The sequence below is a fragment of the Lathyrus oleraceus genome, chromosome 3 (genome assembly GCF_024323335.1).
Source record: "Lathyrus oleraceus cultivar Zhongwan6 chromosome 3, CAAS_Psat_ZW6_1.0, whole genome shotgun sequence".
Lineage (NCBI taxonomy): Eukaryota > Viridiplantae > Streptophyta > Magnoliopsida > Fabales > Fabaceae > Lathyrus > Lathyrus oleraceus.
Window position 1 is genome coordinate 82,243,789 of NC_066581.1, and position 11,884 is coordinate 82,255,672.

An 11,884-nucleotide genomic window follows, 5' to 3' on the forward strand; every position below is an offset into this window, starting at 1 on the left:
GTAATATCCCATATTCCCTTAAATGCTCAATTAGTTGTCAGTTGAGACTAATTGAGTTCCTATGTACTCTATCTTTTGTCAGTTGAAATAGTTAGAGCTCCTATGTGCTATAAATATTGTCAGTTGGGACCAATAGAGTAACTAGTGAACTCTGAAGGGATTAATTATTAATAAAAGATACAGACCAATATTAATAAGTGCAAGAGAGGATATTTTTGGTAACATTTATAATTGGTCAATTGGTACTGGAAGATAAAATATCAATTGAGATAGTTTTATTACTACTTGATATTATATGTTATAATTATATATTATGTGTGTATTTTATGTGGTGGTGATTGCAAAAGAAAGAGGAAGTGGATAAGAAGGAAGAGTAGGTAGGAATAGAAGGAGATATATCAGAAAGAAAAAAAGAAAAAAAGAGAGAAAAGGGGAAAATGAGAGAAAAGGAGAAGAGAAGAAGAGGAAGGAAGGAAGAAGAAGGAAAAGCTCATGAAGAATCATGGAAGCTCATCATCACCATTTTCTACTCATCATCTTCACCATCTCCATGTGTTAAAGGTGCGTTCTTAGCTAGTATAACATTGGGGGGGGAGAGATTTTATAAATTTGGGGTTAGGTTTTGTGTGTAACGCATAATCATGAACTTGATGAATCTATGATGAGCTTGTTGTTGTTCTTACTCTTCCAAACTTGTATGTCTTGATCCCTAACCTTCACATATTGTCTTAGTGTATCATGGTGTTGATACCTTATGGTTGTGGTTGTTGCTATTGTGAGTACAAATTGTTATGAATACATGTATTTTGTTGTTGTTATGATTTTGTGTTCATGATCTTGGATATATTAATGGATGATTATATGATGAAAGGTGAAACTATGATGAGTGATGTTTGAGGAATCAATTGAATGTTTGTGTTAGAGAATTTTTGAGGAAAAAGGAAGAACAAATCGATGGGATGAACCGGGGACCTCCTTGGTATGGTACAAGCCTTACCACTAGGACAAGGATTTTGTTGTTGAATACTTGTGCAATGAATAAATGTTAACCTAAATCTTGATTAGGATAAATTGATAAATTAATTGAGTGTAATAACTTGACTATGTTTATTGTACCATGTTATTATTACTCTGTGTATACCTTATGAATTTTATGAATCATATTATAATATATACTGAGTATTGTTATTATGTGTGTGCACGAATGGTTAAAAATATATGATGATTAGTGAGGAAATTTAATGAGTATAACTTGATTAATAACTTAGAAAGATAATCTAGGTTATGAAAATGAGTATACGGTGATGCTTGGACGCAACGGTACCTAGGTGTCTATCATGTACAAGTATTCACTTGATAAATGAATCAATATGCTTTGTATGGAACATGTGTGATTTTATATAATAAGAATAGATCATGTTATGATGCCATGAGAATTGTTTGATATTTGGTGAGGAACATTTGTTCCAAAAGTGCTATTTACTGTTGAAAATTGATCACGTATTCGGAATTAGTTGTGATTATGCACATACCACTTCGAAGACTTAGGTAAAGTGGTAAGTGAGGATGTGGCACTAATGATTCGTGCCTCAATTGGGTTTGAGTCCCAACCATGACTGACATGGGGGAAAGGTTGACACCTAAGTGGGTTAGAGTCCCATACGGTGAAAGATACCCTAAGTGGGTTAGAGTCCCATATGGGTGACGGTCGCTTGAACTGGGGATTAAGTCTCGTAGAGGACCCGATATCCACCGTGAAAGTCGAATCATACGAGCATGCATGAACCGGGACTGGCTTAGATGTAAGTCCGTTTGGGGATTGATGTTTCGTGAATCCGAATAGTGATTTGTTGAGTGGATGCACTCAAGTGACATGTTTCCATACATTGCGATTATCCCTTAGTTACTCAAGTCCTAGTTACAAGGTGCGAGTGATGCACAAGTAACAAAAGGTGAATACTTGAGTTAGAATCGAGTAGAAACCCTGTAGAGCCTAGTGGACCCATAGGATAGGAGAACTCATTGAGATTATTATCTCATCCCATTATTGTTGTTATTTTTCAGGTATTCCTTGCAGGTTAAATTCAAGAGAAGTTGTCTACTGATGTTTCAATGGATGCTTTTTATCGTGATCTTCCACTGTGGAGTTGTGTACAATGAAGATATTCTACATAGTTCTTAGATTTTTATTTTTAGGCACTATTATATAACATGTCCCTTTAATGTTTTTAGTTTGAACATGTGTATATAATGATGCCAATATGCACTTATGATTGTGTCAATACCAATTAATAACACTTGTATGATATTATTCTAGATATATATTATACGGGTTATTACACAATAAGTAATATATCATGCTTGGGGTGTGATAACTTCATTTTTATAAGTTATTTAAGTCACAAATAGTTGAATTCATAATCACAAAACTGGATGTTTAATATTATTTTAATTATATTATAAATTGTTAAGTAATTTATTCAATGACACTAGTTTCTTTATTTAGTGTATTTCACTAGTGTTTTTATGTGCCGGGTTAGTTTGATGAAGTTTGTGTCACGACATGATTCACATGTGTTATATGAGCAGACTTAGATGTTAGAAAAAACTTAATAGATTCGTGAAACTCTAGCAATAACTACGACTTAGGGAATTTTAAAGGAATGATTTTGTTGTTGAGCTTATAGATATGAATAAGGATGAAATTCATGTTGAATAGGTAAAACAAGCTTTTACATCATGTGCAAAGTTTTACTATTCTAGTACACACAAAGGAGCATGTCTTATTATTTGAGGAAAAATTTAGTGAATAAGTAGGTTTGACTCAATTTTCAAGGGAGTGGATATATAAGGAAAAATAAACTATATTATTGAGGGAGATAAATTTTGAAGAATTCATTGTGCTACCTCACTTACCTAAACTTGTTTCTTTGAGCAAAGTTGAAGTTGTGAGTCAGAACACCAAAGGTCACTCACATTTAGAATATTAATCGTGAATTTATTGATCTCTTATATTTACATTTTTATTACTCCCTATTTTTGAAACATATTATCTAAGTTCTAAGTTTGTAGTTGTTGTTAAGCTCATCACGTGCTAAAACTCCTGTGTTGGAACATGTGAATTTCAATGATAATGTAGTATTTTAATGTGATTTTTTGTGGAATTTATGCATATTTAGGTCTTACATTCTTCATATATAGGCTTGTTTCTAAATCTTATTAACTTTGAGTTAAATAATAGTTTATCAAGTCACGATAGTGTTTAGTAAATGAATCTTAAGACCTAATATGGTTAAATAGGTAGTATACATACAATAATTACTTAGTAAACCTAAACATAAGTGATTATGTCCATGGTGCTAAACATCACAAGTTTAAATTAAAATGTGATAGTGTTAAAGAATGTTTAAACAAAAGGGAGTCTTAATGAACCATTGTGTATTCTCATGTTGAGAAACACCATAAGATTTAATATTGATCTCAGATGTCAAGTTATCACACTACATCACATACAATTGAGGTATCATTGAATGAATCATTTTCTAATCTTTTTACCAAATTTATTGTACTCTTTATTACTTTTGATTTTTGCCCAACCATGATATATGCTATTACTTTGTAACCTTTATGTCCATTAATTATTTTACCATAATGATTGTTTAATAAAATTTACCTATAAAAAATATTTGCGGAAATGATATATTTCTTTTCAAGCAACAAGTATGTATAGCAATTGCAACCATTAAGTACAATAATGTTCAGACGATTGATAACTCTAATTGCGTGAGTTATCTAAATATCAAATACTTATGTTATGAATGCAAATTAGATATTTAGTATTTTTTTTAATTAAATAAGAATGGAATATTGATTAAGGTAGTCAATGAAATTAGGTGTTTTGTTTGGTGGATTTCACTTGTGTTTAATTATGCATAGTTAGTTAGGGTGATAGTTGGTGTCACAGAAATAAGAATATGAACGTTGTGAAAAATGACTTGAGAGTCATGGAATGATAACGAGTGTCGTGATGTACAAATTGTGTAAATCATTTTAGCATGTTCTCTATAGTTTTATCATTGCTTATGCAAAATAGAGAGCAATGATTAGGGGAGGAAATAGGTCAGACCGAGTTAGGCTTTGTTAAATCTGAGTCAGGCTTGCTAAATTTTTTAAGGAGAATACTCTTTCCATCCTTACATGTGCATATCACACTCTTGAAATGAGCTACACTGAGATCCACCATATTTTGACCAAATTATGGCTTGGAGATGCATCTCTGTATAGGTATTTAGTGTATTCGGAGATGCATCTCTGAAATGTCTCAGAAATGTGGTGAATAGAAAAGGGGGTTTATTTTGGATATGCATCTTTGGAATTCTCCCTGAATTATATCAGAACAACACCATTGTCCAAAAATTCAATTTTTGTGAGTCGGCTTATATTAACATAAAATCAAAGTAAAATTTAGTTATATTAAAGTTAAAGGAGTGTGAAAATTCATATATAAAAAAAAATTCAAGATTCATACATAACATTTTTAAAAAAATACATCGAAAATACCCCATCGAAAAATACATCCCAATATAACCTACTATGTATCTCTAACCGTCTGGCACCACCTAAACTGCACGACATTCCGTAACTCAGAAACCATGCACTCCACTATGGACAACTGAGGACTTTCATCCATAAAGAGTCCTGACTCTATGGCTACTATACCCATCTCTACAACACGCCAACATACCATCGTCGCGCTCTCTTCCTACTCATCCCGAACTTGGAGTACCTCCTGGTTAGCTGGCCTAGGTGGTTCTCCAGGAGCGTCTGGTGTCATGATATGGTATGACACCCTATAGAACCATGTCATGTAGCCCTCAATACAAGTCCACTGTACATGAGTTGGCTCTCGAGGATACTCCTTTGGTATCAGGTGACTCTCAAAATCATTCAGTATTGCCTGTAGGTCTCTGCGGGGGACTGAGGGAGGAGCATACTCATGGGGAGGTCTCAAAATAATTTTCAAATAGCCAAATTGGTGCATCACTTGCTCAGGAAGATATGGATACATAAGAGATGACCCACATCCCAGCTAGCAGGAGTATAGGAAATGACATCAAATAGTCATCCCCCAGTTGTACTCATGAATCACAGTTAGGTATGTGAAGTACTTAAGGTATACCATATCAACATATGTTTCACGTTTATCCACAAACATGGACACACCAACCAAGAACAAGAGGTAACACTTCAATGTGCAATGTCGGTGGTACTCAACTTGCACATCATCGTATACAACATTAGTAACCCCTTTCACATGAGCATTATAATTTTTTTTCCAAAGAGATAAATCATGCATGAGCACCTCTACTGCAAGATGCCTCCTCCGAAGCTCTACCAGGGTCAGGCCCCAACATGGGGAATATCATATTGACACCTTCCTCTCGCCTGATCCTCACGTGGTCTAGTAATTTCTCCTTGATGGAAAGATGTTGAAGGCATGAGACGTCATCCAAAGTGATGGTCAGCTCGCATATATGTAGGTGGAAATATGACAGCTATGAGTGCAACCTCTACAAAAGTCACATGCATGTCGTGGTTTATGGTCATGTATGTAAATGAACATAAACGGGCAAGACCAAAATAATGGATAACAACATTGAACCAACAATCAATGTGTTGTGGAAATACCAGTAGCTTTTTGTCGTGGCTAATCATTTTCAAATAATCACGCTCCTGAAAAAAGAAAACATAATCAATATGGATTTAATTAGTTGACAACATATGTATTACAAAAGAAAATAAATATACCTCTTCATTTCAGACATGCCTAACAGCATATTATGCATAACAATAAAGTAAGAAGGTGTCATATAGCCCTCCCAGATAACTATCAAATGGGCATCATGATCGGCTTACTACTTGGATTTAGGGTTAACATGAGCCTTAGGATCCCTAACTTCTATTGCATCATATGCTTGAGATGTATGAGACAGTCGACTACGAGAACCAGACGGTCGTGCTTGGAAAGTATACGCAACATCAAAAGTGTTATCAGTAACCTGTGGCCTCGTGGTCATCGCTGCAGCCCCCACACGTCATACCGACGCGGTTTGGGACACACGTTTGAGCCTAATCCGACCAGTGTTGTCTTCATCCATTGCACATGTGTTATAAAACATAGACAAATATCAATAACATACCCCTGAGAAATTCATAAAATGTCTCAAATACAGAGATGCATCTCCGGACAAAGCTGCAATTTTGCTCCCATGGTAGCAACCCATTTTCTGCCATAATAGTTCTAAAAAACCCATTGCATGTTGTTCTAACGTACCAAGTTCGTTTACATTACTACCTAAATTTCATAAAACAACTAATGTATCATAACAAACTAACTACAAATCAAAACACAAAAAGAAAATAAGATTTGAAAAACTTACCAAAATGGAATTGATTGATGCGAAGAAGATGTTTCGATGTTATGAGATGATGGAAAGAAGGAGAAAGAGCTTCAATGGTTGGGAGATGTGAAATGTTCTTTTTTAGAGCTTTTTAGAAAGTTAAGAAGGAGGAAGGGGGGGGGGGAGGGGGGTTATGAAAGAAAAACGTATGGACATGCATCTCCAGACTACCAACACGGTTTTGAATAAATGGTGTTTACGGATATGCATCTTCAGACACACTTTTAATATATACGGAGATGCATCTCCAAACTAAATTTTAACGTAAAAAAGTGTCTCTTCAATTTGGTCTGAGAAATGGTGAAAATATGGGCATCTGGAGATGCGTCTTCATACGTTAGGGACATTAAGGACTTTTCATGATGGTGTGAGAGCATCCATAAGGGTGGAAAGAATATTCTCCAAATTCAAAACCTAAGTCTAGCCTATAGTCTATCATATATTATTTTTAGGTATGGGTCTAGCTTTGTCGAATGCCTAATTGACCTACTAACCTACTTAAAAGTCTACTTCATTTGAACATTTCTGAACAAGTAATTCAACTAATGAAAAATAGATTATCAAATTAGCATAAGTTTTGTGATATTATTTGTTGGAGAGAATTTATAAAATTGTTCATAAAGTTTTTTAACTTATTTTCACAAGTTTTTTAAGATAGCTAAGCTTTTATTTTAATATTTTAATTTAAAATATAAAATACAATGTAATAATAATATTAATAATAATAATAATAATAATAATAATAATAATAATAATAATAATAATAAATTTATTCATGTTATTTAAATAGGTAGTTTGATAGACTTAAAAAGCTTTTATAGTCTACGTCACAATATTTTTTATTAAATAAATTTATAAAAAAAATTGTCTTTTCTATTTAAAAAAACATGATCTAACCTGGACCAATGTAGGGCATGTCGCAGACCCATGTTAGTTGGTTTGATTTATTCTCACTCTAACAGCGATTTCGAAATATTTAAATATTTTTTTCCTTATAGAAGATTCTGATAAATCTATTATAATATATTAAATCGAAAATAACCGATTATACTAAGACACAACATATGTCATATAGTTATATATTTGTTACATCAATTAAAACCAAATGTCTCACTTAAGATTAAGATTGAATCCAATAACAAATATGGACAATTGCACTTCAACTTCTATCTAAAAATCCTATGTTACAACAATCTTATTATCTTTTCCATGAGTTACTCATAATTAAACACAATTATCACACATCTTAAATTCCTAATTTTATTTTTGTAATTTTTTATTCTTTCTCAATTGTTTCATTCAATCTCTCGGCTTACCTCTAAACTTTGTTACGTATCTTTTTTCTCTCTTAAAAAGACTAATACCTATAGAAACCAACAACACTATTTTGATGTTTTTTTCCCTCTCAATTGTTTCATTCAAGCTTTCCACCTTACCTCTAAACTTTGTTGCACATCCTTTATTTATTTTTTCTTATAAAGTCTAATATCTAAAAAAAAACCACTATTTTGATAAATAAGAAAACACTTACTACAAACATAAATCGATCATTAAAAAAATGATTAATAATAAAATTATATTAAAAATATTTTAAATTCTTACAAAATTTAATAAAACAATAATAAATATTTTAAATTACACACAATAAACATTATAATTAACCAAAACTTTAAAGAAAAAAAAAGAATAGATTATCATAAAGTATAAGAGTTTATCTCAAGGAATAAACATAAAACATCATACTTACACCTTCTCATTTATTTGCACTATTTTTAAAACCTATAAATAACAATCTGTTTTTAGATTAAAGAAACATACTGGCCAAACAATTAACTTGTTTTAATCCAATATAAAATTAATCGAAAAATGCCAAAATAATTTAATTTAATTGGAGACAGGGACGAGACATAACTTATATGCTTAAGTCCACCCGATGTCATACCTACTTTTTGACTTTAAAATCATAAACCATAGTATACAATATTTTCAACATGTTTTCACTCTTGAAAATTGACGTTATAATTTTAATAAATAAAATTTATTTTAAAATAAATATTAATCTCACTTTTTAATATAAAATAATTATTACTTTTTTCATTAATACTCTTTGATAATAAATATAGTTGAACATTATATAAACCAAATAAATTATCTATCAATATATTTATAAAATAAAAATCTTGTATAAATAGAATTATTAAAAATATATTTTAATGGCTTACTATCTTTTTATTATATTTAACTAGTTACAAAAAATACTTTAATTATTATAATGAACACTATTTCCAACATTTTAATAAAATTGATTTTTAAAAAATATAGTATTTTATGACTATATTTAGTCCTTAATTTGTGTGCAAAAATTTACAAAGTAAACCATCTTTTAAGAGAGTTTCTTATCACATCTTATATGTTTCTACTGCACCACATAATTTTAAAAATGGTCTCTCTTTTTAAAGATGAATCTACATAAGAACTTCAACACACACTCAAGTGAGACCATTCAAAGTAACACCCTATTATTTTATTTATTTTATTTCAGAGATATATCTCCGAAACATTTTAAGAAATACTTTATATATTTACCAGTTTAGTAAAAAATTTAAAGATACATCTTCGAAAATATCTCATAGTTACATTTCTTTAAGCCAGAGACATCAATACCAGATTAAAAAAAAAGAATTTTTTCCAAATTGAAATTAAGATTCATAAAATAAAATTATGATTACATAGATGAGTTCAACATAAAATGCAACATTACACTTCAATATCCAGGTGGACGTTTGCACATCTTCAAAATATCTTCGGCCGATCTTGAAATCGTCGCTTCAAACTCTAGCGGAACTTTTGTTTGGAAACGGAAAAACGTATTCCACATAGTCCTTACATCCGCTTGCTCTTGAGCTCAAATTTACTAAACTCAATCTTCCCTTTGTTGCCAGTTGACGGTGATGATACTCGAATTTCACAATCTTCTGATTGTCTTTGTAAAATAGAAGATAATGAATTTCATCTTTGATATCTTCGAGGGAGGTGAAGTCGTTGAGCTTGAATGTGCGCTCGGATGTAAAGCTAAAGAGCGAGACATTAGTGACATACTAGTTAATGTTTAGTTGTGACATTCGAGACATTTTCAGTTTGTATGAAATATAAAATAAGAGCGTCTTAATTTATAGAAATATGGATCATTCAATGATTGACTTGCTGATTCCAAAGATATATCTCTGGAACTGCACCCTATTATCTTTCTTCAAAGATGTATCTCTGAAACTTCTCCTGAACCAGTTTCAAAATAGCACCTATAACATAACCTATTTTTTCATTTACAAAAAACATAAATGTTGTTATGGGAAGGATAAAAAATGCATTAAGACAAATATAAACAAAGAGTGAATATATAACACTTAATTTATATTGAGACACAATTACACTTATTTGTCCGATAAAATAAGAAATTAAAACGAATCGAAATATATGTCGTCGACTATTAGTAGTACCTCCTTGAATTTTTGTGCATTTGATTCTCTTTCAATGTTGCTCAACTTTTTAAATTCTTGTATCCTTTCAATAAAATGATCTGATCAAATCTCGACTTTTGTTGTTGAATGAGTTGTCTTCTTCGGAGAAGTAAGTGGTATACGACATCCTGCTTTCAAGTGAACTTGAACAAAATGACTTGATTTTGAAAGTCACCCAAGTAAAATTGTCCTCTTTTCGACATTCAAGAAATGCAAAATCAAAAGATATATTTTTTCAATTGAGATCACATCAACCATCTCCAATAATGAGAGTCTATACTTGTTGGTCTGATAGATTGAATCAAGTATGAGCATCGTAGGAAATATGTTGAACAATTTTATGGAATCAGGATGAGTCCAAAAAATATCTCTAACAGTAACTCTATCATCGCACGTTCGATACCTAGACATGTAACTATTATGATCCAACAGTTTCAAGAGTTGTTGCATCTCAATTCTATCCCCCCATAAACGCCTTGTTAGTGAGGTGTCGAATATTATAAACTTTCTTGATATTTGATCTATTTTCGGATCGTATTTGTTTCAATGTCGCAAGTATATTCTTCAGTTGAACAAGATTCAAGGTCATGTCAGCAACACATTCTTTCTCTTTCAGTTTGACCCGACAGACACTAGGATGACCGGCTAATTTAAACAAAAATCACGGTTTTGCAAACCACCTGTCACATTAAATCCCCAATTTTTGTTTGCCAACATAAAACCACAAACCTTAAACAGACAATCACATTTTCTTGTACGGGTGTCGTCTCTTTTAAAATTCTGACGAGAAGTTATATATTTCCCGCTTTTTTGCAAATCATTGTCACAAAGACGTATCTTTTATCCGAACCATTATCGGACCTTCCGATAATTACATAAAATCTATGTTTAGAGGCCTCCATACGAACCCATTGATGCTTTTGATCACAAGATTCAAACTCTTGCTTGTTTTTAAAATCTTTGTCAATATCTACTGCCTTAACAACCTTGAACATTCGGAGAAACAACCATACCTTGGACATTTGAAGAAATAATTTGTTTTGAGAAAACATCGAGGTCCATAAACTAATGAAAACAATTAAAACCATAACAAAACATAAGCATTACTACTACTGCAGAATGACTTCAAAAATCAACACAGACAAATTTCAGAAATGCATCTCCGAACACGATATACGTTCCAGAGATAAATTTTCAAACACGAAATAACTTTTTCAGTAAAAATTGAAGATTAATGTGAGCAATACAGAAGAAAAAGATGAATCTTTATCTTAAATTCTATTTTCTTTTGCTCCTTATGATGTGATGAATCAAAAGGATAGAGATTTTGAATGGAAAAATGGATCAAAAGTGAGGATTTAGTTGAAAACCAACTATACCAACAAAGACGGTGAGATCATGCAGCAGTTCTTTGATCAGATATTTTCAAAGATGCATCTCCAAAAATATCTGACATGTGATATAAATTTCAAAATGGCATCCATAATTCTAAAAATGCATCTCCGAAATATCTACTAAACTGTTAAATAATTAAAAAAATTCTTTAGAAATTTCAAAAATAGATCTCCAAAATAAAAATTACTCAACATACAAGACGTCTCTGATAATGATCTTCCTTCATTATACTAGGGTGCTTTAAAAAAATCTCTATTTTAATCTACAAAATTTCATAATTTCTTCTTGCCACTTGTTTTTATCACCAAGACACTTTTCTCTTTTCCATATTGACATGAAACAAAAATCTGTGGCTACCACTGTTAGGCGATTATTGTTGTTTTCAAGCGCCCATTTACAAGTAAAATAAAATTCTACAATTTTCGAACTACATTTTTTAATTAAAGAAAATTGAAATCATATTTCCACCCAAAATCTGCTTAAAATCAGAGTACTAAGTTATGTGCTGTT